The following is a 24,896-nucleotide window of genomic DNA, read 5'->3' on the forward strand; positions in this document are numbered from 1 at the left end:
CCACCTCCATATTTCAGACTCAGGAACAACAAGGACTCTGGCATCACCATGACCCTTGGGCTCCCTCCTGGGGTACACACATGCCAGGGGCTGAGAAAGAAAGATGTTTCCCACGGACGAAATGGATGCTGACATTTTAACAAACACATTCTGCAGGCCTCTGACCAGCCAGGGCCATAGGTCAGATTCCTGGCTCTCCCATTTTCCTTCCTCCAAAAGAAAAGGTCCATGGTGCTAATAGATACCTTCAGCCTCTGGTTACAGCCTGGGAAGGAGAAGGAATCCCTGCAATGTGGCTGTTACAGAGGTTTCCACACCTCACATAAATGCTGATACCAACAGTCCCCTACCCAGCATGGCCCAAATCCTGCTCTGTGGACCTGCCTCTTCTCTTGTCCTCAGGACTTCCCTTGATTTCCATCTCCCTGTCACTCCCTGAATTGGAGACTTACAGCAGCCTCTTCACCACCCCCTATCTCCAGTGCACCCCCTATCTCCAAGCCTCCAACCAGTATTATTTTTCTAAACTACAACTATATTTATCGCTCTCTGCTTCAAAAATCTTCCATGGCTGTCCTTTTCTTTTGGACCAAAGGTCTCAGCTTGACATACAATCCCCTGACTGTCCTGATCCTTGCCTACCTCCCTTCATCTTTCAAGAAATTGCTCTTTTCCTTGCCCTCATTAGCTGTCTGTTCTTTGGGCAAAGAACTCCATGCAACTCCCTGAAAATGTCCTATTTCTCTCTAGAGCAGATATGTCTTCTCAGCACTATAGACGGGATGCTCAGGACCAATGATATTGTCAAGAGCCAGCAAAAGTGTTTGAGGCCTGGAAAACAGATGTATCAGATTATATTTTTGAAAAGAAAAGTGAGAATGCAAAATGAATAAACACTTAATTAAAATCCACAAACTCAATCCATAAAACAATCCATAACTCAATTCATACAATCTTATATAAATATGGATTAAATTACACAAATAAGTTATTGTGCCAAAACTGAAAAATTAGATGTATAATGTGAACTGTGCATATGTATTTATGTCTGATACAAAAAAGGTTGGGGCTCCTGCCATCAGGAGAGGCTTGAATGTGAAAAGGTTTGAAAATGTTTCTTTCAACCAGGGATATTTGCATGTATCCCCCCCACCGTTTTATGTATAATTTACATTCAGTACCATGTAAGTTTAAGGTGTATAGCCTAATGACTTGACATACATACATATTGTGAAGTGATTACCAGAATAAGTTAACATTTATTACCTCATATACTTACAAAATGATTTTTTTCATTGTGATGAGAACTTTAAGGATTATTCTTAGTAACTTTCAAATAGACCATACAGCTTTGTGAACTATAGTTATTTTATGGTACATCACCAACACTTACTCATCTTGTAAGTAGAAATTTGTATGTTTTGAACATATGTACCCAATTCCTCCATCCTGACCCCCTGTCTGTAACCACAGATGTGATCTTTTTTTCTATGATTTTTTTAACATTCCACTTATAATGAGGCCATACAGTATGTTTTTCTCTGTGTGACTTATTTAACTTAACACAATGCCCTCAAAATCTATCCAGATTGGACTGGATTGAATTGGATTCTATTCAATTTGATTTGCTCAGCAGGATTTCCTTTTTTATGGCTGAATGGTATTCCATTGCATATATATGCCATATATATTTTATCCATTCACCTGTCAGTGGACACTTAGGTTATTTCCATGTCTTGACTATTGTAAATAATGTTGCAATAGATACAGCAGTGCAAATATCTCTTCAACATAGTGATTTTGTTCCCTTTGGCTATATACCCAGGAGTGGAATTGCTGACACTATTTTTATATTTTTAACTATTGGAGGAGCCTTCATACTATTTTCCTTAGAGGCTATATCAATTTACATTCTCACCAACAGTGCACAATGGTTTCCTTTTCTCCAGAGCCTCACCAGCATTTGTTACCTGTTGTCTTTTTAATGATAGCCATTCTAACAGGCATGAGGTTATATCTCATTGAGGTTTTGTTTTGCCTTTCCCTAATGATGACTGATAACTTTTCAGGTACCTTTTGGCTATTCAGATATCTTCATTGGGAAAAGATCTGTTCAGATCCCTTGCCTGGTTTTAAATTGGATTTTTGCTGTTGTTGTTGCTGCTGTTGTTGTTTTTACTACTGAGCTGTAATTCTTTATATATTTTGGATACTAACCTCTTACCGTGACAGATGATTGCAAATATTTTCTCACATTTCCTTTTCATTTTGTTGACTCTTTCTTTTGCTGGGGAGAAGCTCTCAAGTTTGATGCAAGTTTTATTTTCTGTTGTTTCTTGTGCTTTTAGTAATCTATCCAAAAATCGTTGCCAAGATCCATGTCAAGAATTTTCCCCTACATTTTCTTTTAAGAGTTTTATGGTTTCACTTCTTACATTTAAGTCTTCACTCTATTTTGAGCTACTGTTTGTGAGTGGTGGAAGATGAGGATATAGTTTCATTATTCTACATGTGAATATACAACTTTCCCAGCACCATTTAATGCAGAGATGGTCTTTTCTATTTAGAATACTTGTGACTCCCTTGTCAAATAGTAACTAACTGTATAGGCAAAGGTTTATATCTAGGCTCTTGATTCTGCTCCATTGGTCTATGTGTTGATTTTTATGCCAGCACCATGCTGTTTTGATTGCTTAGCTTTATAATACAGCTTTAAATCAAAAGTGTGATGCCTCCAGCATCCACAATTTTGACTTCTTTCTCAAGATGGATGTGGCTGTTAAAGGTCCTTTGTGTGGTGGTTCAAATTTTTATTTTTTCCATTTCTGTGCGAAAAATAACAAACAGTGGAATCTTGTTAAGGATTACACTGAATGTATAGATGGATTTGGGTAGTATGGACATTTTAACAATATAATTTTTCCAATCCATGAACACCATCTCTTTGCATGTATTCATGTCATTTTCAATTTCATTAATCACTGCTTCATAGTTTTCAGTGTAGAGATCTTTCACTTCAAGATAATTTCTAAGTATTTTACTGTTTTAGATACTATTGTAAAAGAGATGTATTTCTCCTTCAGGTAGTTCACTATAAATGTGTAAAAACACTGATTTCTGTATGTTAACTTTGTATCCTGAAAATTTACTGAATTTGTTCATTATTTAACAGTGGTATTTTCTATATATAAAACTATATAATGGATACAATTTTACTTCTTTTTAATTCTGATGTCATTATTTCTTTAGTACTGTGTTGAATAGAAGTGGGCACCCTTGTTTTGTTTCTTTGGTTGTCATTGTTTTGTTTTTTAGTGTAGTCTTGTTCTTGATAATAGAGGAAAAACTCTAAAACTTCCACCACTGAGGTGTGCCTGAGTGGCTCATCAGTTGGTTGAGTGTCCGACTTGGGCTCAGATCATGATCTTGCTGTCCATGAGTTTGAGCCCCACATTGGGCTCTGTGTTGGCATCTTGTAGCCTGGAGCCTGCTTTGAATTCTGTGTCTCCCTCTCTCTCTGCCCCTCCCCCACTCGTGCACACACTCTATCTCTCCTCTTTATCTCTCTCAAAAATAAATACAGGGGCGCCTGGGTGGCGCAGTCGGTTAAGCGTCCGACTTCAGCCAGGTCACGATCTCGCGGTCTGTGAGTTCGAGCCCCACGTCAGGCTCTGGGCCGATGGCTCGGAGCCTGGAGCCTGTTTCCAATTCTGTGTGTCTCCCTCTCTCTCTGCCCCTTCCCCGTTCATGCTCTGTCTCTCTCTGTCCCAAAAATAAATAAAAAACATTGAAAAAAAAAATTTAAAAAAAATAAATAAATAAATAAATAAATAAATAAATACAGATTAAAACAAATGAAATAAAAAATTTTCAACATTGAGTAAATAAAGGGAAGGCTTTAAAACTTTGCCCACTGAGTAGATTTTAGTTGTGGGCTTGTCATGTATGGCCTTTATTATGTAGAAGTATGTTATTTCTATGCCTAATTTGTTTAGAGTTTATCACGAAAGAATGTTGTATTTTGTGAAATGCTTTTTCTTCACCTATTGACTTGATCCTATGATTTTTTTGTCTTCAATTCTATTAATGTTAGTTATTCCATTTATTCCCATATGTTGAAACATCCTTTATTCCCAGGGATGAATCCTACTTGATCATGGGGTATAATCCTTTTACTTATTTTTAAGTTTTATTTTACTTCCAGTATAGTTAGCATACAATGTTTTATTGGTTTTGGGTGGACAATATAATGATTCAACATTTCTATATATTACCCAGCGCTCATCATATTAATTGTATGCTTAATCCCCTTCACTTACTTTACCCATGCCCCCACCCACCTCCCTGCTGGTAACCATCAGTCTCTTTTTTGGTTTGTCTCTTTTTTTATTCATTTGTTTTGTTCCTTACATTGCACCCATAAGTGAAATCATATGGTATTTGTCTTTCTCTAATTGACTTATTTCAGTTAGCATATTCTCTAAGTCCATCTATGTTGTTGTAAATGGCAAGATGTCATCCCTTATGGCTGAATAATCCATTGTGTGTGTGTGTGTGTGTGTGTGTACACACATACACACCATATCTTCTTTATCCATTCATCTGTTGATGGACACTTGGGCTGCTTTCATAATTTGGCTATTGTAAATAATGCTGCAATCAACATAGGGATGTATATATCTTTTTGAACTGGTGTTTGTGTATTCTTTGGATAAATGCCCAATAGTGAAATGACTGGATATGGTAATTCTATTTTTAACTTGTTGAGGAACTTCCATACTGCTTACCACAGTGACTGCACCAGTATGCTTTCTCACCAACAGTGCATAAGGTTTCCTTTTTCTCCACATCCTCACCAACACTTGTTTATCATTTTTAATTTTAGCCATTCTGACAGATGCAAAGTGATAGCTCCATTGTAGTTTTTATTTGCATTTCCCTGATGATGAATGATATTGAGCATCTTTTCAGGTATCTGTTGGCCATCTGAATGTCTTTTTTTTTTTTTTTGGAGAAATGTCTGTTCATATCTTCTCCCCATTTTTAATTTGATTATTTTGGGGGTTTTTGTGTTGAGTTTTATAAGTTCTTTATGTATTTTGGATACTAACGTTTACCAGATATGTCATTTACAAATATCTTCTCCTCTTCAATAGGTTGTCTTTTGGATCTGTTGATTTTTCCTTTGCTGCACAGAATTCTATTTTGATTTAGTGCCAATAGTTTCTTTTTGCTTTTGTTTCACTTGCTTCTGGAGACACATCTAGAAAAACATTCCTATGGCTGATTTCAGAGAAATTACTGCCTGTGCTTTTTTTCAGGATGTATATAGTTTCAGGTCTCACATTTAGGTCCTTCATACATTTTGAATTTATTATTGTGTATGGTATGAGAAAGTGGTCCAATTTCATTCTTTTGCATTTTGCTAAGTCTTCCCGACACCATTTGTTGAACCAACTGTCTTTTTCCTATTGCATATTCTTGCTTCTTTTGTTGAAGATTAATTGACCATATAATGGTGGGTTTATTCGTGGGCTCTCTATAATGTTCCACTGATCTATGTGTCTATTTCTATACTAGGATCATACTGTTTTGATTAATACAGCTCTGTAGTATATCTTGTAATCTAAGATTATGATTACCTCCAGTTTTATTCTTTATCAATATTGCTTTGGCATTTGGGGGTCTTTTGTGGTTCCAAACAAAATTCACCTATGAAGCCATCTAGTCCTAAAATTTTGTTAAGCTTTTTTTTTTTTTTTTAATGTTTATTTTGAGAAGAAGAAGAAGAGCATGAACAGGGGAGGGGCAGAAATGGAGAGAAAGAATCCAAGCAGGCTCCACATGTCAGCACAGAACCTGATACGGGGCTTGATCTCATGAACTGTGAGACGGTGACCTGAGCCAAACTCAAGAGTTGGATGCTTAACTGACTGAGCAACCCAGGCACCCAAAGTATTTTTTTAAATGTATGTATATAATCTCACTGATTCAATCTCCTTGCTACTAATGGGTCTGTTAAGCTTTGTTATTTCTTTCTGATTCAGTCTTCATTATTTTGTAATCTCTAGGAATTGATGCATTTTTTTCTAGGATGTCTAGTTTGTTGTATAGATGTTCATAGTAGCCTCTTAGGATGTTTTGTGTTTGTGAGGTATCATTTGTAATGGCTCCTCTTATCATTTACAATTTTTTTTGCTGTTAATTTTGTCCTCATTCTTTTTTCCTTGGTAAGTCTAGTTAAATATTTGTCAATTTTATTTATCTTCTCAAAGAACCAACTCTTAGTTTTGTTAGTCTTATCTATTATTTTCCTGTTCTCTCCATTTATTTCTGCTTTAATCTTTACGTATTTTTTTCCTTCTGCTTGGATTTACTTTGTTCTTTTCTAGTTCCTGGATACGTAAAGTTAGGTTATTTGAAATCTATTCATTTGACAGTAGTATTTAGAGCTAAAAATATCTTTCTTAGAATGTTTTGCTGCATCCCATAAGTTTTGGTATGCTGTGTTCCTGTTTTCATTTGTCTTAAAATACTTTTTAATTTCTTTTAATTCTTTGATGTGTTGGTTCAGAAACAATATAGTTTAACTGCCATGTATTTATAAATTTTCCAGTTTCCCTCCAGTTACTGATTTCTAGTTTCTTGCCATTGTGTTCAGAGAAGATGGTATGGTTAGTATGGTTTCTACTGTCTTTCATTTGCTATGACTTGTTTGTAGTCTAACATATGATCTACCCTAGAAAATGTTCTGTGTATGCTTAAGAATGTGTATTCTGCACTTGTTAGATAAAAGGGACCTAACAATTACACAGAGAAAATTCTGTCCATAGTGTTGTCCAAATTTACTGTTTCTTTACTGACTTTTTTTCTAGATGATTTATCCATTTTTGAGAGTAGGATATTAGCATATCCAACTATTGCTGTATTGGTGTTTATTTCATCTAGTTTTATTAGTACTTCATATATTTTGGTGCTTGAATGTTGGATTCATGAAGATAAAACAATAGTACTTTTTTTAATGTTTATTATTTAGATAGAGCACAAGAGTGCATAAGCAGGCGAGTGACAGAGAGAGAGGGAGACAGAGGATCCAAACAGACTCTGTGCTGACAGCAGAGAGCCCAATGCAGGGCTTGAACCCACAAATTAGGAGATCATGACCTTAGCCAAAGTCTGACCCTTCACCAACTGCGCCACACAGGTGCCCCAACAATAACAAATATTTTTGAAGGATTGACCATTTCATCATTAAATAGTGACCCACTTTGTCTCTTTTTTTACCATTTTGGCTTAAAGTCTATTATGTCTGATACAAGGATAGCCATCGCTGCTTGTTTTTGGTTACCCTTTGCTTGAAATGTCTTTTTTGATTCCTTCACTGTTTATGTGTGTCTTTAAAGTAAGTCTCTTGTTGGCAGCATATAATCACATCGTGTTTTTTAATCCATTAACCCATTCTGTGTCTTTTGATGGAGAATTTAATCCATTTGTGTTTAAAGTAATTATTGATAGGCAAGGACTCACTATTACCATTTTGTTAAGTGTTTTCTGTTTCTACATCCTTTTCTTCCTTGCTTCTTATCCTGTTTTGTTTTGTGATTTGATCATTTTTGTAATTGGTGTGCTTTGCCTTCTTGATCACGATCTTTTATGTGACTACTACAGGTTTCTGCTTTGAGGTTATCACGAGGATATATACAATATCTTAAATTGTAACACCCCATTTTAAACTGGTAACAACTTTAACAGTGTTGTGAAATTTATATTTCACTCCCTCCCACATATTTAAATTTACTGATACTGCAATTAACATATTTTTATATTGTGTATCCAATAACAGATTGCAGTTATGGTTATTTTTAGTGTTTTTTTTTAACTTTTAAAGTGAATTATGCACTAATATTACCATAACAAAGATTCTCAGTTTGACTATATATTTACCATTATCAGTGACTTTTACACTACCTTCATGTTTTTACTATGTTACTTAGCATCCTTTTGACTCAAAGTACTCCCTTCAGCATTTCTTCTAAGGCTGGTCTAGTGGTGATGAATTCCCTCTGCTTTTGTTTGTCCAGGATTTTCTGTCCTCCATTTTTGAAGGACAGCTTCGCCAGATATATAATTTCGGTTGACAACTTGTTTTCTTTCAATATATTCAATATGTCATCCCATTGGCTTCTGGCATGAAAAATTCTATTGAGAAATATGATGATCTTCTGAGGTTACCTTCTATCTAACTTGTCTTTTTTTCTTGTGGCTTTCAAAATTCTTTCTTTGTCTTTGACTTTTGGCACTTTAATTATAGTGTGTCTCAGTGTTGCCCTATCCAGATTAAACCTATTTGGGATCTCTTGGGCCTCATGGATCTGCAGGTCTATTTCTCTCTCTGTGCTCTGAAAATTTTTAGTCATTATTGCTTTAAATATACATTCTGTTCATTTTTTCTTTAACTTCTGGAAGTCCCATTGTTTTGTTTGTTTTGTTTTTGTTTTTTTGTAAGTCTGTAGTTTTTCTTCTCTCGCATGTGCTTTTTTTTATACTATTTTCTTTTGGTGCCTCTGAAAAATTTCAAATGCCCTGTCTTCTAGATCTTTGATTTTCTTCTTCTATATAGTTAAGTCTGATGTTGAAGCTCTCCGATGAATTCTTCAGTTCAACCATTGCATTCTGCAGCTCTAGGGATTTGGTTTTTTTCTAATGGTTTCTATCTCTTTGTTGAGCTTCTTGTTCATTCATTGTTTTCCTCAATTCTTTTAGGAATTGTTTCTTAGACCTAAACTTCTTAAGGTCTGTGTTTTCTTAGACCTTAAACTTCTTAAAGAGGTTTTCAAAGAGATTTTCAAAATTCTTTGACAATTCACAGAGCTTCATTTTTTTTTTTAGGGTCAGTTATTGCAGTTTTATTAATTTCCTTTGTTGGTATCATGCTAACCTGGTTTTTCACAATGCTTGATTCCCTACATTGGTATCTGTTCATTTGAGTAAGTTTTCTTCCCCTCCAAACTTTACAGGTTTGCTTTGACAGAGATAGCCCTTTGCTACTCAGCTCAGCTTGGGCTTCTGGACATGTAATCTGGTAGCATCCTTAAGCAGTGGAGTTGCTATCAGGTCTTTTTGGGCAAGCCACTGCTGAAGATCTAGGTTGAGATGGGGGTGCCACTGGCTAAGAACATTTGGATAGGGCTATTGGCATAGTTCCACGTCCTAGTGCAGCTAGAGCATAGGTTCCACAGTTGCCTAGATTCTGCTGTCAGGCTTTCTAGATGGTCAGGATTGGGCATGATACCTGACAGGAAGAAGAGCTTTGAATTAGCTTTGATGCTTGGGTAGGGCAGCAGAAGGGGAACTAAGGTTAGAATAGCTTGTGTTAGGCAGGACTATGCACCTAATTCCCTGGTCCTAATGGGCCACTGGCTTTGATCTGCAGACAGGGACAACTACTGGCTGTGTTCTTTGTTCAAGTGCTATTGGGTAGAGGGCTGAGGATTGGCTATACCACTTCCCACAGGTTCTCGTTAGGTTTACTGATTGGGAAGGCTGAATGTTTTACTCTGCAATGTTGGGACTTCAGATTAGTCTGCCTGGATCATTCAAACACCAAAGCTCTTATCTGTGGACAAAACTGGGCAGAAATATGCACCACATTACCTGGGCAGACAGCTGGATTCTCTATTCAGGTGCCACTATAAATCAGCATTGCAGGACAGACTACATGGATTCCCTGGAACTCTGAATAGACTTCCTGGTCAGGCAGGGTGGAGGCAGTACTCAAGAGTGGGAAAGGCTATAAATTAGATTTCCCACCCAAGTGGGGCCTCAGAATAGGCCCCTGCACTGGCAAGGCTCTTTGGAGACAAAAATCAGGCCAAACTGTGTACCAAGCTCCCTGGGCAGATAGGGGCACTGGCAGAGCTCTACATATAGGCAGATGTTTCCTGGTAAGGCAGGGAAGGGATCTAAACTCAGAAGTAGCTGCAGCTATGAATTAGCCTCCCTGCCCAGGCAGAATCAACTGGCTTCAAGGCCAGCATTGCTTGTTAACTGGGGTCCTCAATCTGGCAGACCTGTGCCCTTCTGAGTTCTCTCATCTGACTGGGCCACTGTTGGCCCTGTAGATGAGCAATGCCTTAGGCTGGGATTTACAGTCGGGTGCCACTGCAGTTGGGGCTCAGTCGGCCAGGATCTGAGCATGGTTGCTGTAAGCCTTACCATCCTTTTCCAGTGCTCTCTGATACCCAGTGCTCAAGTCCTACATATTACCCCACAGTTCATATAAAGTGAGACCACAGTGGGCTTCCTGAAAAGCAACCCACAATGCTCGGGGAGCTGGATGTCCAGCTTAGGCTGTCTTGTCACTGGAGGAGCTGTAGGCTCAGAGGGGCCCTCTCAGTGGGAAGGGCAGTGTAGCCTCTTCTCTTATTCTTTTAATGTTGTCTGTCTCAGTCTCTGTGTTGCTGGTGAGTGCTTCAGTCTTACCCTGTGTTCTAAGATCTTTGCGGTAGGGTCTTGGCCATGGATTGTTGTCTCATGAGGGGGCCTAAAGTCAGGAACAACCTATGTCACCATCTTGATGCTATTACTCTCTACAGGTATTCTCTTTCTGCAGAACATGTCCTCTAGTCTAGTAAACGAATCTAGTCTAGTAAAGCATTATTTCTCATTAAGACTTAGTTATCTCCTTCTTGGTGTGTGCCCTGTGTTCTGAGCACTTCTCACACTAACAGTCTATCTCTTGCCAATTTTGTTTTGGGAGGGGGGCGTATATGAGACACAGGGCTACATTTTGTTGATGTTTAAGCTGTTCTTTAGTGCCCGGAACTTGCTGTGTAATGGGTAAGTGTTAACAATGATAGGATCTATGGTGATAGTTATCTAGATGCACTTAACTGGTAGACCCAGAAACTTAACTCTCAGACTATATGCAAAGTGGTCTTTCTGCTGTTGCTGTCGACTGCATCGGAACACCCTGTGCTCTGAGCATGGGTTAGGTCATGTTACAACAAGTAGCTATTAGCTGGGCAGGTAAATCACTATTCATCAGCATGACCGGCTTTCTCCAGCCCACAACATGGTTATAAATGAGACTGGCACATCTCAAATCTGCTGCTCTCCATCATTAGTACCTCCAGGGCCTGGCATGGCCCTTCTCCCTGAGAAGTAAGATACCGAGAGAATTTCTCAGGCTTAGAACAAGGGACCAGCTATATTGGGCCCGTGGTGGCAATGAATGGCTTTTGTGGCTGAGGAAATGAAATTCTGAGTACTTGAGGCATTGTGCATCTAGCCATGAAGCATTCCTGGCTGCTGTCCCTAAGGGAACTGTGGAAATTTCACAAGTCCCTGTTTCTCCCCTTTTAAGGGTTGGAGGTAAGGGTAAGGAGGGAGGTCCATAGAGGCATGTTCTTGGTTCATGAACCAGATGCTTTGTTTCTTTATCGTTGCTCAGAAAAACTAGAAAAGCAAGCAGAAGTAGCCTTGGGCAGTATTAAAAAATGGCTTTTGGTGTAAGTCATGCTTGAGTTTGAATCCTAGTTCTGCTACTTACAAGCTGTGTGATTGGGGAAAAGATCACATAACTCCACCAACCTTCAACGTCCTCCTTTGTAACCAGGCATAACATACCTTGAGTTCGTATATTAAATACCAAGCATGAGGGGCGCCTGGGTGGCTCAGTCTGTTAAGCGTCCGACTTCAGCTCAGGTCACGATCTCGCGGTCCGTGGGTTCGAGCCCCACGTCGGGCTCTGGGCTGATGGCTCAGAGCCTGGAGCCTGCTTCCGATTCTGTGTCTCCCTCTCTCTCTGCCCCTCCCCCGTTCATGCTCTGTCCCTCTCTGTCTCAAAAATAAACATTACAAAAACATTAAAAAAAAAATACCAAGCATGAGAGTATCCATGGTTCATGAGTAGTGACTGGTGCTATTGTAGATCACATGCTGGGTGAGACTGATCCTGGCTCCAACACCACTATACCCTGCATTCCTTCTCCTAAAATGAATTTTCCATCCTTAGAAACAAAATCCTAAAAGCTAAAAATGCTTTCCTGAAGAATCCTGCTCTTAAGGACTCTAAGCCATGGCAATGGACCACACTGCAAACTGTGGGTATAAATTTCATTTTGAATCTTCCTCCCATTAACTGGGGACAATTATTCATGTGAGAGAGCCTTCCAGAGAGAGAGTGGGACATCAGAGAAAACTCTGGAGTAGGAATTAGAACACTTGAGTTACGATCTCAAATTTGCCACCTATCCATTGTATGGCCCTGGAGAAAAAATAGTAAAAATGAGTCTGTACAGTTTTAGGGAATAGCACTGTTTGTAAAGTGCTTTAACAGCACAGAAAGTTACTTTAACAGATGTGGCACTTGTATTATGCTCTGGGAGGTGTACTAAGCATATTGGCCTATGTTATTTCACACTACCTTTTTAGTGACTCTGAGTGTCTTCATCTGTAATTATCCTGGTTAACATAAGGACTTTTTACCTCAGAGGGAAAGGTTATACAACCAATAAGTGACCGAATGAGGATTTGAACCCCCAGATCTGATTTTAAAACTGATATTCCACCCCTAAGGAGCTCCCTGAACCTTAAGAGTAGGGCTAGCAGACATAGCAAATGAAAATATGATACCCAGTTATATTTGCATTACAGATAAACAACAAATTTTGGAAGTATATCCAAAATATGTTATTTATATTTAACATGCAAGATGCCCAGTTACATATGCATTTAATACATATGCATTTATCTAGCAACTCTACTGGGGTGCCTCGTGTCACATAAGCAGGTGAGAAGTGGTATCGTAGAGCCTTTCCAAAGGTACCTAAAGGCAGTTCTCATGAAAACGTGCCCTTCCAAAAAACTAAACACACTCTTCCATGATAGAAATTGTAAGAATTTTAGAAAAACAGAGATACAGGAAATCTCCAAAGGTAATGTAGGATGTGTCTTCTAGATGAACTTAACATGGGTCTAGATACTTAAAAGCTGTGCAGAGCAAGAATTGCAAATCATGATTGATAGTGGCATGCATTCTGGGCAGACCTTCTTGGCTGAGTAAACTCAGGTCTCACTTGTAACCCAAGGCACAGACCTTTTCTGGCAGCCAACACTTACTGAAACCCTCCTATAGACAGTCACTATGTTGTCATGTTATTTATGGCGTCTCATTTAGAATCAAGGCAAAATTGTGAGGTAGGATAACTGCATTTACTGACTGACTGCCTGTCAGAGAAGTGGAATCCACAGCTCATGAGCAGCAGAGCTGAACCTGAGGCAGATCCATCTGAACTCTACACTAGCATCATGCTGTGTAGTTGATGGGAAGTCAGGTTGGCCACAACCCAATGATTGAGAGGTTACTCAACAAATATCTGTAATAGAGTTTAAGTTATTCTTTTTATAGGCCTGTTACCTGAATGTTTTCCTGTCTTTTCCCCTATACCTATCTTAAACCCTACATCTAAAAACTGTGCTTGATGCTTTCATTGGGATGCAGCCCCTCCTGTATGCCCCAAAGCATTCCCTGGCTTGGCTTCCAGTGGCTTCCAGATTTGGACTCTCACTGTGGAACTGGGCACTTCCTCTCCCACTGTGGTCTTCTGTAACTACTAGAGGGTCCATACAGCATAGTAGTTATGATTATGGGCTGTGGAGTCCTACCACTGGATCCACCACTTAATGGCTGTGAGACCATCTGTGTACCTCCATTACTTCACCCTCACGCAAGAGATGATAATACCTACACCTCAAGGGGTGATAGTGAGGACTGAATGAATTAATGTGCATAAGTCACTTAGGACAATTCCTGGAACATAAGTATTCAATACATAACACAATACAGGGATTACTGTTACACCTATTGTGATTTGACCTCTGGTAGGCACCAAGCGCAGAGCTGAGCAGCTCACACACATAATGTCATTCTATTCTCACAGTCCTCTTACAAGTAGATGAAATTATCATTCAAACAGAAATCAAGGAGGAAAGAGGCAAACCCTGACTGACCATAGAGCCTATAATTTCAATCTCAACCCTTCTATTCTCATATTTCCCTCTGTATTTCTTATAGCTTCCTGAAGTTACTCCAAAATGGTGATTGACATGAAATGTTATTTTCTCTATTTACATAACACATGAAGAAATAGCATTGAATGCTACTGAGTCAAAACCTTCTTTGTAATATGTGCAACTAGAATAACTTACAACAGAAAGGGTTTAATGAGGCCATTTAAGTATAGATTTAACAGTTAGCCTGACCTAGTTTTCAGTATGTGAGCTGCTTTTCATGGACCATGGCATGACCACTCCAGACCTCATATTCTCCCTTGGGCCATGAGGGTAATACAAGTTAGTTGTGAAAGTATCTTAAATATTCAGATGCCTCATCTTTCCTTCATTCCTTAAAATGATACTTTTTTTTTTTTAACTTAGTATACCATTTTACTAACCCCACGCTGGGGTGGACTCGGGGGCAAAATCAAAGAAAATCTTGATCACCTAAATCATTCAGTGTATTATCCATTAATGTCCACATTTCTGCCATAACAACATACTACACCAAGCAAATCATTTGTCTTGAGCAAACAACTCTTCTGTTGATTGTATAACCTCTAGAGAGATCTGCTTCCATCCCTAGCAAACAAAAGACTCTAGACAGATAACTTGGCTAATGAATAAGAAGGATTCTTTTCTAAAAGACCTGAGCAGGATTTTCACAGCCACAGTGACCAAATGAAACATTCCAGTCTAAAAGCCACAGTGGCAACTTCAGAAAGACACTGAATCTTCACAGATGAGTGAAGTTTGTGAAAATTTTCACATGGCATCGGCAGACATGAGGCTTACAATCCATCTTGGGATCGATCCAGGGATACCCTGCCTCAACTGTGGGACCATGGGCAAATGTGTCAGCTCTTCTGAACCTCAGCGTTCACATCTATGAATTTGTGGAAACCATCCTTCTCAGAATTGTGATAGGTACACAATGAAGTCACAGATGTCACAGCACTTGGTATGGTAGCTTCCTACCAATGACATTATTTTGTTAAAGAACTTGATTTCCCAAGTATCAATCTTAACTTTATTCATAGTATACATATTTCTGGTTTCAGGAAACTGATTATTTTATCAAACTCATAATGGGCATGGCCACTGAAATTCAAAGGCTCTCTTCTTTTGCTATTTAACGGCATTGATTTGCTGGGTTTTCCCTTCTCACCCACTCATAGTTCAGTTATCTGAGGGAAAAGACCACGCTAGAGCTATAAAAATATGATTACATTGCTGTTCCAAGTTTCCAAACTCAGATGGTTATAACCTGATGCAGGGCATTCCAATTTTAACTATCTACTGCTGTTTTTATTTCATAAAGCCACTAAAAACATCCTGCACTGCTTTTATATACATCACTACTTTTATGGCTTTTGTGTCATAATAAAAGGCAGTTCATTGGAAGCTGATGGGGTTTTTTTCCAGCAGAAAAATAGCGAACTTAGAATGAGACATCTCTGTCTAGTTTCTTTCTTCTAACTCTGTCCCATGCAATCAGTCCATGTTCCTCCAGGCTTTCAGGCTATTTTTTCCAAAAAGCTATTTGTAAAGCATTGCTCTGTTCAACCTTCAACCCCCCCCCCCCCCCCAGTATGTTGATTGGGAGGCCCTACATCCTGAACCTAGCACTTTAAAGATGTCTAGTATCTTTGAGGCTCCTGGGTGGCTTGGTCAGTTAAGTGTACGACTTCAGCTGGGGTCATGATCTCGTGGTCTGTGCTGACAGCTCAGAGCCTGTTTGGGACTCTGTGTCTCCCTCTCTCTCTGCCCCTCCCCCACTTGTGCTCTGTCTCTGTCTCTCTCTCGAAGATGAAAAAAAATCATTTTTAAAGGGTTTGAAAATGTCTAGTATCTTTATAACTTTTGTTTATGTAAAATAAAACACCTATTTGTTCTTCACCTTCATGCATACCCATGGCTTTATACACAGTATGCTGCCTCCACCATTTTAGGGAAACCCTCTGCCTTGATTCTTTCTGTCAATTTAACTCTTATCAATAGGAAGCCTGTTTTTTTACACAACTTTTCCAGGAACTCCTCCCTCTCATAACCCTTAGCAGAACTTACTGCCCCCTTTTCTTCCAACCCAATCATATTCTGCCTAGTCATGTGGCTTTGGTTGTTGACTTATCACTTGTGTGACTCTCCAAATCCAGATATAATGTTCCCTTGAATTAGAAAATAGGTTTTATATGTTCACTTTTCCTGTGCTGTGCCTATGATGCAAATGTTACATTTGGAATGGAAAGGACTCCAGGTGGAAACTCATCAGACCTTTGTTTTAGAGAGGTTAAATGACTTGGCCATGGCCACATGGAATTTATGGGAGATCACCTGAAGCCCACTATAATGCACTTTCAAGGAACGAGGGAGAAAGGGATACATGGACAAGCAGGTAGGTGGATATATATGTGTGTGTAGTGTAAGTAGATACCTATTCAACTCTCGATTCAAGGAAGGAAAAAAGCCTGATGAGAGAAATGACAACTATCATGTCTAGTTGGTAGAGATGGGAGTCCTTCAGTCCTACCAGACTCAGTGAAAGATAACCCACCAAGACCTTGGCTGAGTAGCCAAACAGGTCCTGCAGGGGGCTGGGGCAGCGGGAAGATATCAAGTCTCTGGGAAATATTAGAACCAACTTGTTATAAAGGTACATTTTTTCATCAGGGATCTAGACTTCCCTACTATGTCCTCCCCAGCCAATGTTTTCCTTCATTCTTCAGGGTCCTTGCTACTCAGATACTAAACTTACTTCAATAATATAATCAGCTTCAAGGATGATATACAATGAGTGATTTATATTCTGATGTATCCGTTAGTTACTAACAATATCACTGTGGAAACTCAGAAAAGTACCTATCTAGGCATCTTTCATGTGGACAGATCACCTGACAGGTGGCTATCCAGACTCTGATAATAAATATCTAGTGACATAAGGACTTCTTCGGTTGGTTATCAGCTCTAATTTTCAGACAATTCTGATTCCTATTAAGTCTCTTACCTAATAGTCACTTTGTATAGTTCCTGTCAACAAACAGTTGTTGACATTGGATGAAGTAGTTGCCATAATGCTACACGTGGCAATTATGACAAAGACATGGCTCTTTGTCCTCAAATCACTTTCAATCTAGGTAAAATCTCCATTTAATCCTCTTCTCCCATTAATCTTGTGTCAAGCTGAACATTTTAATTAGTGAATAATCAGCTCTGTAGGAATATTAAATTGTTTGAATCTGAAAAATAATTATTTTCTTCCCCCTCAGTATCTCTCCTTCTAGCTAATCATCGCAGTGCCCTCTAATTCTTGCCAATATGTCATTATCTGAGTTCGTCCACATTCCTGGTCACCCCACCTGTGACCGCCTCTCCCTCTTGGTAATGAGTTACAAATGAAAAAAGCCATATGAACTCAGCTCTTAATATTGACGGAAACTCTTCAGTCCAATACTTCCTTATTATAGATCATATGGTAGGTTCGATGAATAGAACCAGAGCCAGATCAATAATCCCCAGCACTGGACTACCAATAAAGTCATCATTAACCTCTGAAATCCCACTTCCATAGTGGGTGGCTAACCATATTCAAGATAGCCTGTTGCTGAGAGCAACCTTCAGTCATTCTTGACCTGAAACCTAGGTCTCCCATATGCATCCTCAACATGAGTTTCACATATGCTCATCTGGCTTGGGCTGTTTGAAAAATGTTCACAGTGCCCCACAAGGCCTCTGATAAATCAGAACCTTCTGGAGGGGATCTCGTTTTGGTCCAAATACAGGCTCTTCCTCAGCCACACACTTTAAGTTACAGTCTTCTTGTAATAGGTTACTGTAACCTTTAATGAGAAAATGTAATACTTAACCTCTCATCCATCCTCTTGAATTCTGCACATGCAATACATCAACGATGCTTAGAGGAGATAAGCACATACAGCCTGTTCTTCAGCCTTTATCTTATCTAATAGCAATATTAGGAGTCAGAATAATTCAGCATCCCACAAGTTCTATTCTTTCTGGTTGTGAGTTTGATTATGTATTACCACGAAGGATAAGGTACATTCTATCAGATGGGATCTAGTAAGAGTGTAATGGCAGTTATCTGTCCCCTGTTTAAGAAAAGCCATAGCATTTCAATGTTAACATCAGAGAAGAAATATCTAGGAGAGGCTGGTGTGGTTGAGGGTCACATCACCTTGAGCTATCTCATGCCAGTGTTTTTGTCACCATCACATTAATCCCCTAGGAGTCATGATATGCCCATTGTGGACACTGGCTCCTTTTATGTATGCAGTGCCAGTAAAACAAGGTGAACCATTATGGTGAAATTTTATCAAAGATTCATAATTCACATGGAAGAAATCATCGCTTAGAACTTGAGCTGTATAGTCAGGCAGATCTTGGCCAACTTCTGTGATTGTGCACAAGTCAGTCAAGCTTTATCAAAACTTCATATTGAAACTAAGAATTTTAGTATTAACCCCATTGGCCTGTGGTAAGGATTTAGTGAGAATAGAACATACTAGATGCCAAAAGAATTGGCTATAATTAAACATAGAACAGTAATCTGGCTTACCTTTAAGGCACATTCTCTAGATTTCCCCATAATTTTTAGTCCATTTTTATACTACAAGCATCATTCCAAGCACAGAACTTTGAAGAACACACCTCAAAATCCAGACCCAAAAAAGTGATACCCTTGCTCTTCTCTCTTAAAATGAGAACTTTATTTGCTTCACATTGTTTCCCCAAAGTATTAAAACATATGGTATTTCTTCTGTGTCCATAAAATTTTAAAACAGATACAGATGTTCTTCTCGACTAAGAGTCAAATTCGGAGTCAGAAGACCGGGTTGTGAATTCTGCCTCCTCTGCATATTAGCAGTGGGATCTGAATCAGCTGACTTCACCTCTGATTCTTGGTATCGCTAAACGCTAAGGAATAGCAGTGATGTCATGATGGTGATGATGACAGTAAGGGCATCTACCTCACAAGCTTGTTGAGAGGATTGGATGAGCTATTATGTGGTAACAGTTACAATGTTGAAATTAAAAAGCTCCCCCCCACCTTATGATTGGGGGAACCAAAGCTCATGTTGTGGAAAAAAAATGCTCAAGGTCATGCACCATGTCAGGCACTTCCACCTATGCAAGTAGCCCTGTGACATGTTAAGTAAAGAGTTATTCCACCTTTACTTCCTACTTTGGGGGAATACCCATGGAGAAGAATAGGTCCAGAATCTTCACATCTGTATGGTTTTAATGTGATGGACAGAACTCCCTCTACAAAAGAACAGTATTTAAGCTTTCCATTAATGTAATCTCTTAATTAGGGCTCCTTTGGCTAGTTGAAATAAATTGGGGATTTATCAAAAAGCTCCTGGGGTATCTCATAAAATTGATGCAACAGCTAAAGAACCATAAGTTGACAAAGGAGATACCCAAAGAGGCTCTGGAGATTTCCTTGGAAGCCAAAGGCCATAAAATTGAACTCTAGTGCTATGCTGTCCAATACAATATATATATTTTTTTTATTTTTTTTAATTTTTGTAAATGTTTGTTTATATTTTGAGAGAGAGGGAGACACAGAATCTGAAGCAGGCTCCAGGCTCTGAGCTATCAGCACAGAGCCCCATACACTAAATGTAATTTTAAATTTAACTTTAATTGCTAATTTAAATTAAAATTAAGTAAAACTAAAAATTCAGTTTCTCAGTCATTGTAGCTGCCTTTCATATACTCATTATCCACATGGCACTACTCTATTGGATAATACAAGGTATGGAACATTTCTATTACCTGAGAAGTTTCAATAGCAGAGCGCTGCTCTACACTGATGTCATTTAAGTACCTTTAAAACTCCCAGACTTTGTGTCCCCTTATTCCAATTTTCTAATTTTTTGGAGAGGGAATTAGCCAGGTTTATATGGTATCTACATTGTGGAACAACTATGACCAAGTTGGACAGTATCCTTTAATATAGTCCTCGCTTTGCTGACCTCCTTGACTAGGGTGGGGGATCAGTCCCAGAAAAAGGGTATGGTTTTGCCTCCCAGAGCTTTTTTCCTGCTGAACCCTTATAACCTTCACTGCAGCCTAGAAAGCAGAGAAAAAGCTCCACCCAAGACCTCAGAACAAGTGATTCAGGGTTACAGCCCACTTCCCGTGTCTTGTTTGGAAGACTTCTTTAAAATCTTATTAGGAGAGGTATTTATATTTATTTTCTCATTGTTCATTTTGGATAGCATTCTTGGAACATCCTAATAAATATCAACCTCTTGAAGTCCCACTGGGCATGTTAATAGGAAAAAGAGACAAAACAAAACAGCACTTTTATGTCTCTTCATTCTCAAGGTATAACCCAACATATCTGGAGCTGTGTATGCTGAAAGGATGATTTATTTCAAATCTAGACAACCTTCTGAATGCATGATGCACTTTTTTAGAACACAAGTTCAGAGGAGGGACAGAGAAGCCAAAAGAGGTTTCATTTACAATCTTCTGTCCCTTCTATGAAAAGCGCCTGAGCTAATAACAAAGAAACTAAACACACGAAACTAATTATCGGAGTCATTTTTAATTAACCTGGCCGGCTAACGTAATCCCTGAAACATTTTATCTTCAGGACAAAACATCACTGGTTTTTGTATTCCTGGATCTGCATCGAGTGAGCATCATCAAATCCTGATACCAAGTGGATGGGTTTGTGCATCTAGGGTGGGTAAGTAAGCGGAGGGTTTTGACTTCCCCCACAGCTTCTAGCTTCTTGAGTTTGCTTTCCTGTAGCCTTCATTTTCTGGGTGTTCTCAAAAACACTCAGGTCTTGTGTCTCACGGTACCTAAACCATAGGAATACCCTGGCCCAAACTTGCCTTCAGACCAGGAATCAGAATGCCTCTCACCTGCCGCAGGCAGTGACACTCTGAAGAGGCGCGTGCCGTTCCTTGAAGGCACCAGTTCTTAGCCTCGCCTGCACATGGGCATCGCCAGAGGAGCTTTTCAAAGGACTCAGTCCAGCTGTACTCCAGACCAATTAAAGTAGAATGTGGAAGGAAGGGCAGCACCAGCATCAGTACATTTTATAGCTCCCCAGATGACAGCAAAGATTCTTGGCAAGCCAGTGGATAGCAGCACGAGCGCCACCTGGAGTTCGTGAGAAATGGAGGCTCCCTGACCCCCAGCCACCCCTCCTGAACAAGAATCTGCATTCTGAGAAGACACCCCAGGTGACTTAATTGTATATTGAAGATTGAGATACAGAGCCCAACCAGTTTGAACAGGTATCAGAAGCACCTGGAGAATCTTAAAATGCAGACTGCTGGGCCTCACCCCCAGTGTTCCTGGTTCATAAGGTCTAGGGTAAGGCTTTGCCTTTCTAAGAATGATGAAATGCTCGTGATCCCCATTGATGCTGACACCATGCAGGAACCACAGTTTCAGACACACTCCTCCCTAATTCATTTATTAACTCTCTCCCCCAGTTCATTTATTCTGCCAATAATCTTGAGGCACAGGGGATTTTGCAGTGAACAAAGAGATAATCCGTGCCTCATGGAACTTTAATTCTAGAGGAGGTTCAGACAATAAATAAGCAAACGAAATCTAGAAACAAGTGTTACAGATTATGTTAAGTTTTTTATGAAAAAAATATACTGAATAAGATCCGGGGTGACTAGAAGATGCCAGTTTAGATTAAATGGTCAGGGAAGGACTTGCATTTGAGCAAAGATCTGATGGATGAAGGTTTTAAAAGCACGTTATCGAACAGGAGAAACTGGCTTCGAGGCAGAAGGAAAAGGAACCCTAAGTGCCCTACGCCAAGGTGGGTTTAGTAAACTCCAAGACCAAAAAAGTGAGATTTTCCTCTTTATTTCTCAGATCTACAACCTTCCTGCTAAATGATGTTGGGAATGCTACCCTCCTTTCGTGGCCTGTTTACTCATCAAGCTTCCCTGGTAACATTCTTTGGAAGATTAAAACTTCAGTGTGAACAGAGCATTAACTAAGTTCTTAATGAAGTTACACTTGCTTACTGACACCTGGTCTCTGAGGGAGAAAGAAAACAACTTTCTAACAACAGTGAGTGAGCCATCTATCTTTCCGGAACCTTGTAATAGGAGACATGAAGAATGAGAAGACTGGACTGCCATCAGGAAACTCCTAGCCACACAGGATGGCAAATGACAGGAAGAAATAGTGAATATGTAAAAGAGCAGAAATGGCTGCATAGGTATGAATTATGGGGTAGGAGTGATGTCACCAGGAAGGTAACATAGGTAGCTCCTGACTGTACAAGAACTGAAAACCATTCATGATGAGACATCAATGAAAACATTCTAGAATGTGAAGCACCTCTGCACCAAAGACCTGGAGACAGACCTCACTGGAAGGATAAGAGGAGCAGTTACACATTGGTATTATGCCAGCCGAGGGAGGGACACACTGGGAGGTCTCCCCAAAGCCTACAGCTGTCCAGTAAGAAAAGACACCCCATCATGGACAGTGGGTCCCTTTTGGGGAGTTTATACTTTGGTCTCACCTCAAGGAGATCATGGGAGAATCTGCAGGGCTTGCAACAACCAGCATTCAGATCTTGGCCAAATGGTTCCTACCAGCAATGCCCAGATGGAAGTCCCAAGGAGCAGCCTCACTCATCTGCACGGCCAAGACAGTGGCGCAGTTTGACCAGGGAATGAGGCAGGATGCAGGTCTGCCTGATCTGGGAACTCAGATGAAGATCCTTGCTGTACTCTGAGTCTGGTCTCCTCACCCTGGCCAGGCAGCTAATTCTTAGCCCAGACCAATACTGAATGCAGTTCCTGGCCCTGCCCAACCAGCAAGCCTGTTCTGATAACTGGGAAATGTCTCGGCACAGCAGCGCTCAAACAGCCCAGCCAGTGGCTCTGCCCATCTGTGGAGACAGACTAGTGAGCTTATCTGGCCAGAGAGTTTGATGCACAGGTATGCCTGGTAAGACTCTCACTTGGGGAGCTAAGCAGACTTGGGACCTTTTCTTTGGCTGCCTACACCTCCTTGTGCAGGAAAGCTCAGCTGCAGCTCTGCCCACTGCTGAAGAGAGCCTCCAGTCCTGCTAGCTGAAACCCCTAATCTTGGTAGTGTGCCCGCCAGCCCTGATTATAATGGTACTTGAACAGAGAACATCACCAGCAGCTTTGTATCCGTGGAGCCATTTGTCCAGACAGCTGAGTGTGCAGGTCTGACTTGATTCCTCCCACCCTCAAAAGACTAGTCTGCAGCCTGCCCAGGCAAAGGAATATAGAGCTGCCTCCAGACTGACACAACCCTAACCAGAGCTCTTTCCAACTTGTGACCTGTGAAGGGCCTCATCTAAGCAGAAACACTAATTCGAAGCCTCACCTAAACAGACCCTGATAGCAAGTGCCACCTGCTCAAAGATGTTACAAACTGATAAGTGCAGAAAATCAAGTGGTCTGGCCCAGTCTAGAAGAGGAGACCACTTACTCAAATGTGCAGATACTGACATAAATCACTAAAAAATGTAAACACGATACCACTAGGGGCAACTAATGAAGCACTAATAAATGACACTAAAAAAAGGAGATCTTGTAGTTCACTAAACTTAAGAGGATTATTCTGAAGTGTCTGACAGTTAACAGAACACAGAAGACGACAACAAAATTAGGAAAACAATGCATGAACAAGTTCAACAAATAAAAATCATAAAAAATTAAATCCTAGAAGTGAAAAATACACTGAATGAACTGAACAATTAAATAGCTTCACCAGCAGACTTGACCATGCAAAAAAAAAAAAAAAAAAAAAAAAAAAAAAAAGGTATACAGGGCCAATAGGGCACAATCAAAAGAAAAATACCCACATAGGAATCCCAGGAGCAAGAAAGGGATAAAGTATATTTAAGGCACTAATGGCTGAAAATTCCCAAATTTGGGGAGAGAAATGGACATCCAAATCCATGAGGCTGAAAGGATCCAAAATAGACTGAAGCCAACTAGGGCGCCAATAAGTCACATTCTAATTAAGTTGGCAAAAGTCAAAGACCAAGAAAGAATTTTGGAAGCAGCAAGAGAAAAGAGAATTTACCTAAAGAGAACCCCCATAAGACTACTCAACAGAAAGTTTCAGGCTAAGAGAGAATGGAACAATATATTCAAAATCTCGAAAGAAATTATAAACCAGGAATTCTATACCAGGCCAAGAAATTACTCAAAAATGGAGGAGAGAGAGCTTTCTTAAACAAAAGCTGAGAGAGTTCTAAGACTAGACAGGTCTTAAATGTTAAAGGGAATTTTTTCAGTGAAGAAAAAGGATGGTTTATATCATAAAAGCATAAGGTAGTATAAAACTCCCTGGTAATGGTAAATATATGATCAAATATATATTCTGTAATATGGTAACTGTACATAATTCACTTACAACACTAGTTTAAAACTTAAAAACAAAGGCAATGAAAATAAGTATGATAATATCTTGAATTATTTTGGATAGGAGATTAAAAATATATAAATTATAACATCAACCTACATGTGGTGAAAAGTATAAGTTGAAAACATAGGGAGTGCTCTCAAAATTAAAATGAGAATAAATTGAAAACAACTTAAGATATTTCATACAGGCCTCATAGTAACCCCAGGAAAAATCCTGTAGTGATTACAGAAAAGATAATCAAGTCAAAGCAAACTGATACCAAAAGGCATCAAACACACAAAAGTGGGTAGGATAAGAAGCAAGAACAATGGATCTACAAAAAAGAAAACTATTACCAAAACAGCAATACTAAGTCCTTACCTATTAATAATTACTTTAAATGTAAATGGATTAAGTTCTCCAAAAGACATACA

At 39.4% G+C, this 24,896-nt stretch overlaps 2 long non-coding RNA genes across 3 annotated transcripts in view; one reads left to right on the top strand and one right to left on the bottom strand.

Annotated features, from left to right (window-relative positions):
• Positions 1-24,896, bottom strand: part of LOC131499573 (uncharacterized) — an 815,236-nt gene that overhangs the window by 70,908 nt on the left and 719,432 nt on the right. The gene's annotated exons all lie outside the window — the stretch shown is intronic.
• Positions 16,289-23,636, top strand: LOC131499574 (uncharacterized). The gene is made up of 2 exons (XR_009255962.1): positions 16,289-16,453; positions 21,934-23,636. It is a non-coding gene; the product is annotated as an uncharacterized LOC131499574 (long non-coding RNA).

The sequence above is a fragment of the Neofelis nebulosa genome, chromosome 17 (assembly GCF_028018385.1).
Source record: "Neofelis nebulosa isolate mNeoNeb1 chromosome 17, mNeoNeb1.pri, whole genome shotgun sequence".
NCBI lineage: Eukaryota > Metazoa > Chordata > Mammalia > Carnivora > Felidae > Neofelis > Neofelis nebulosa.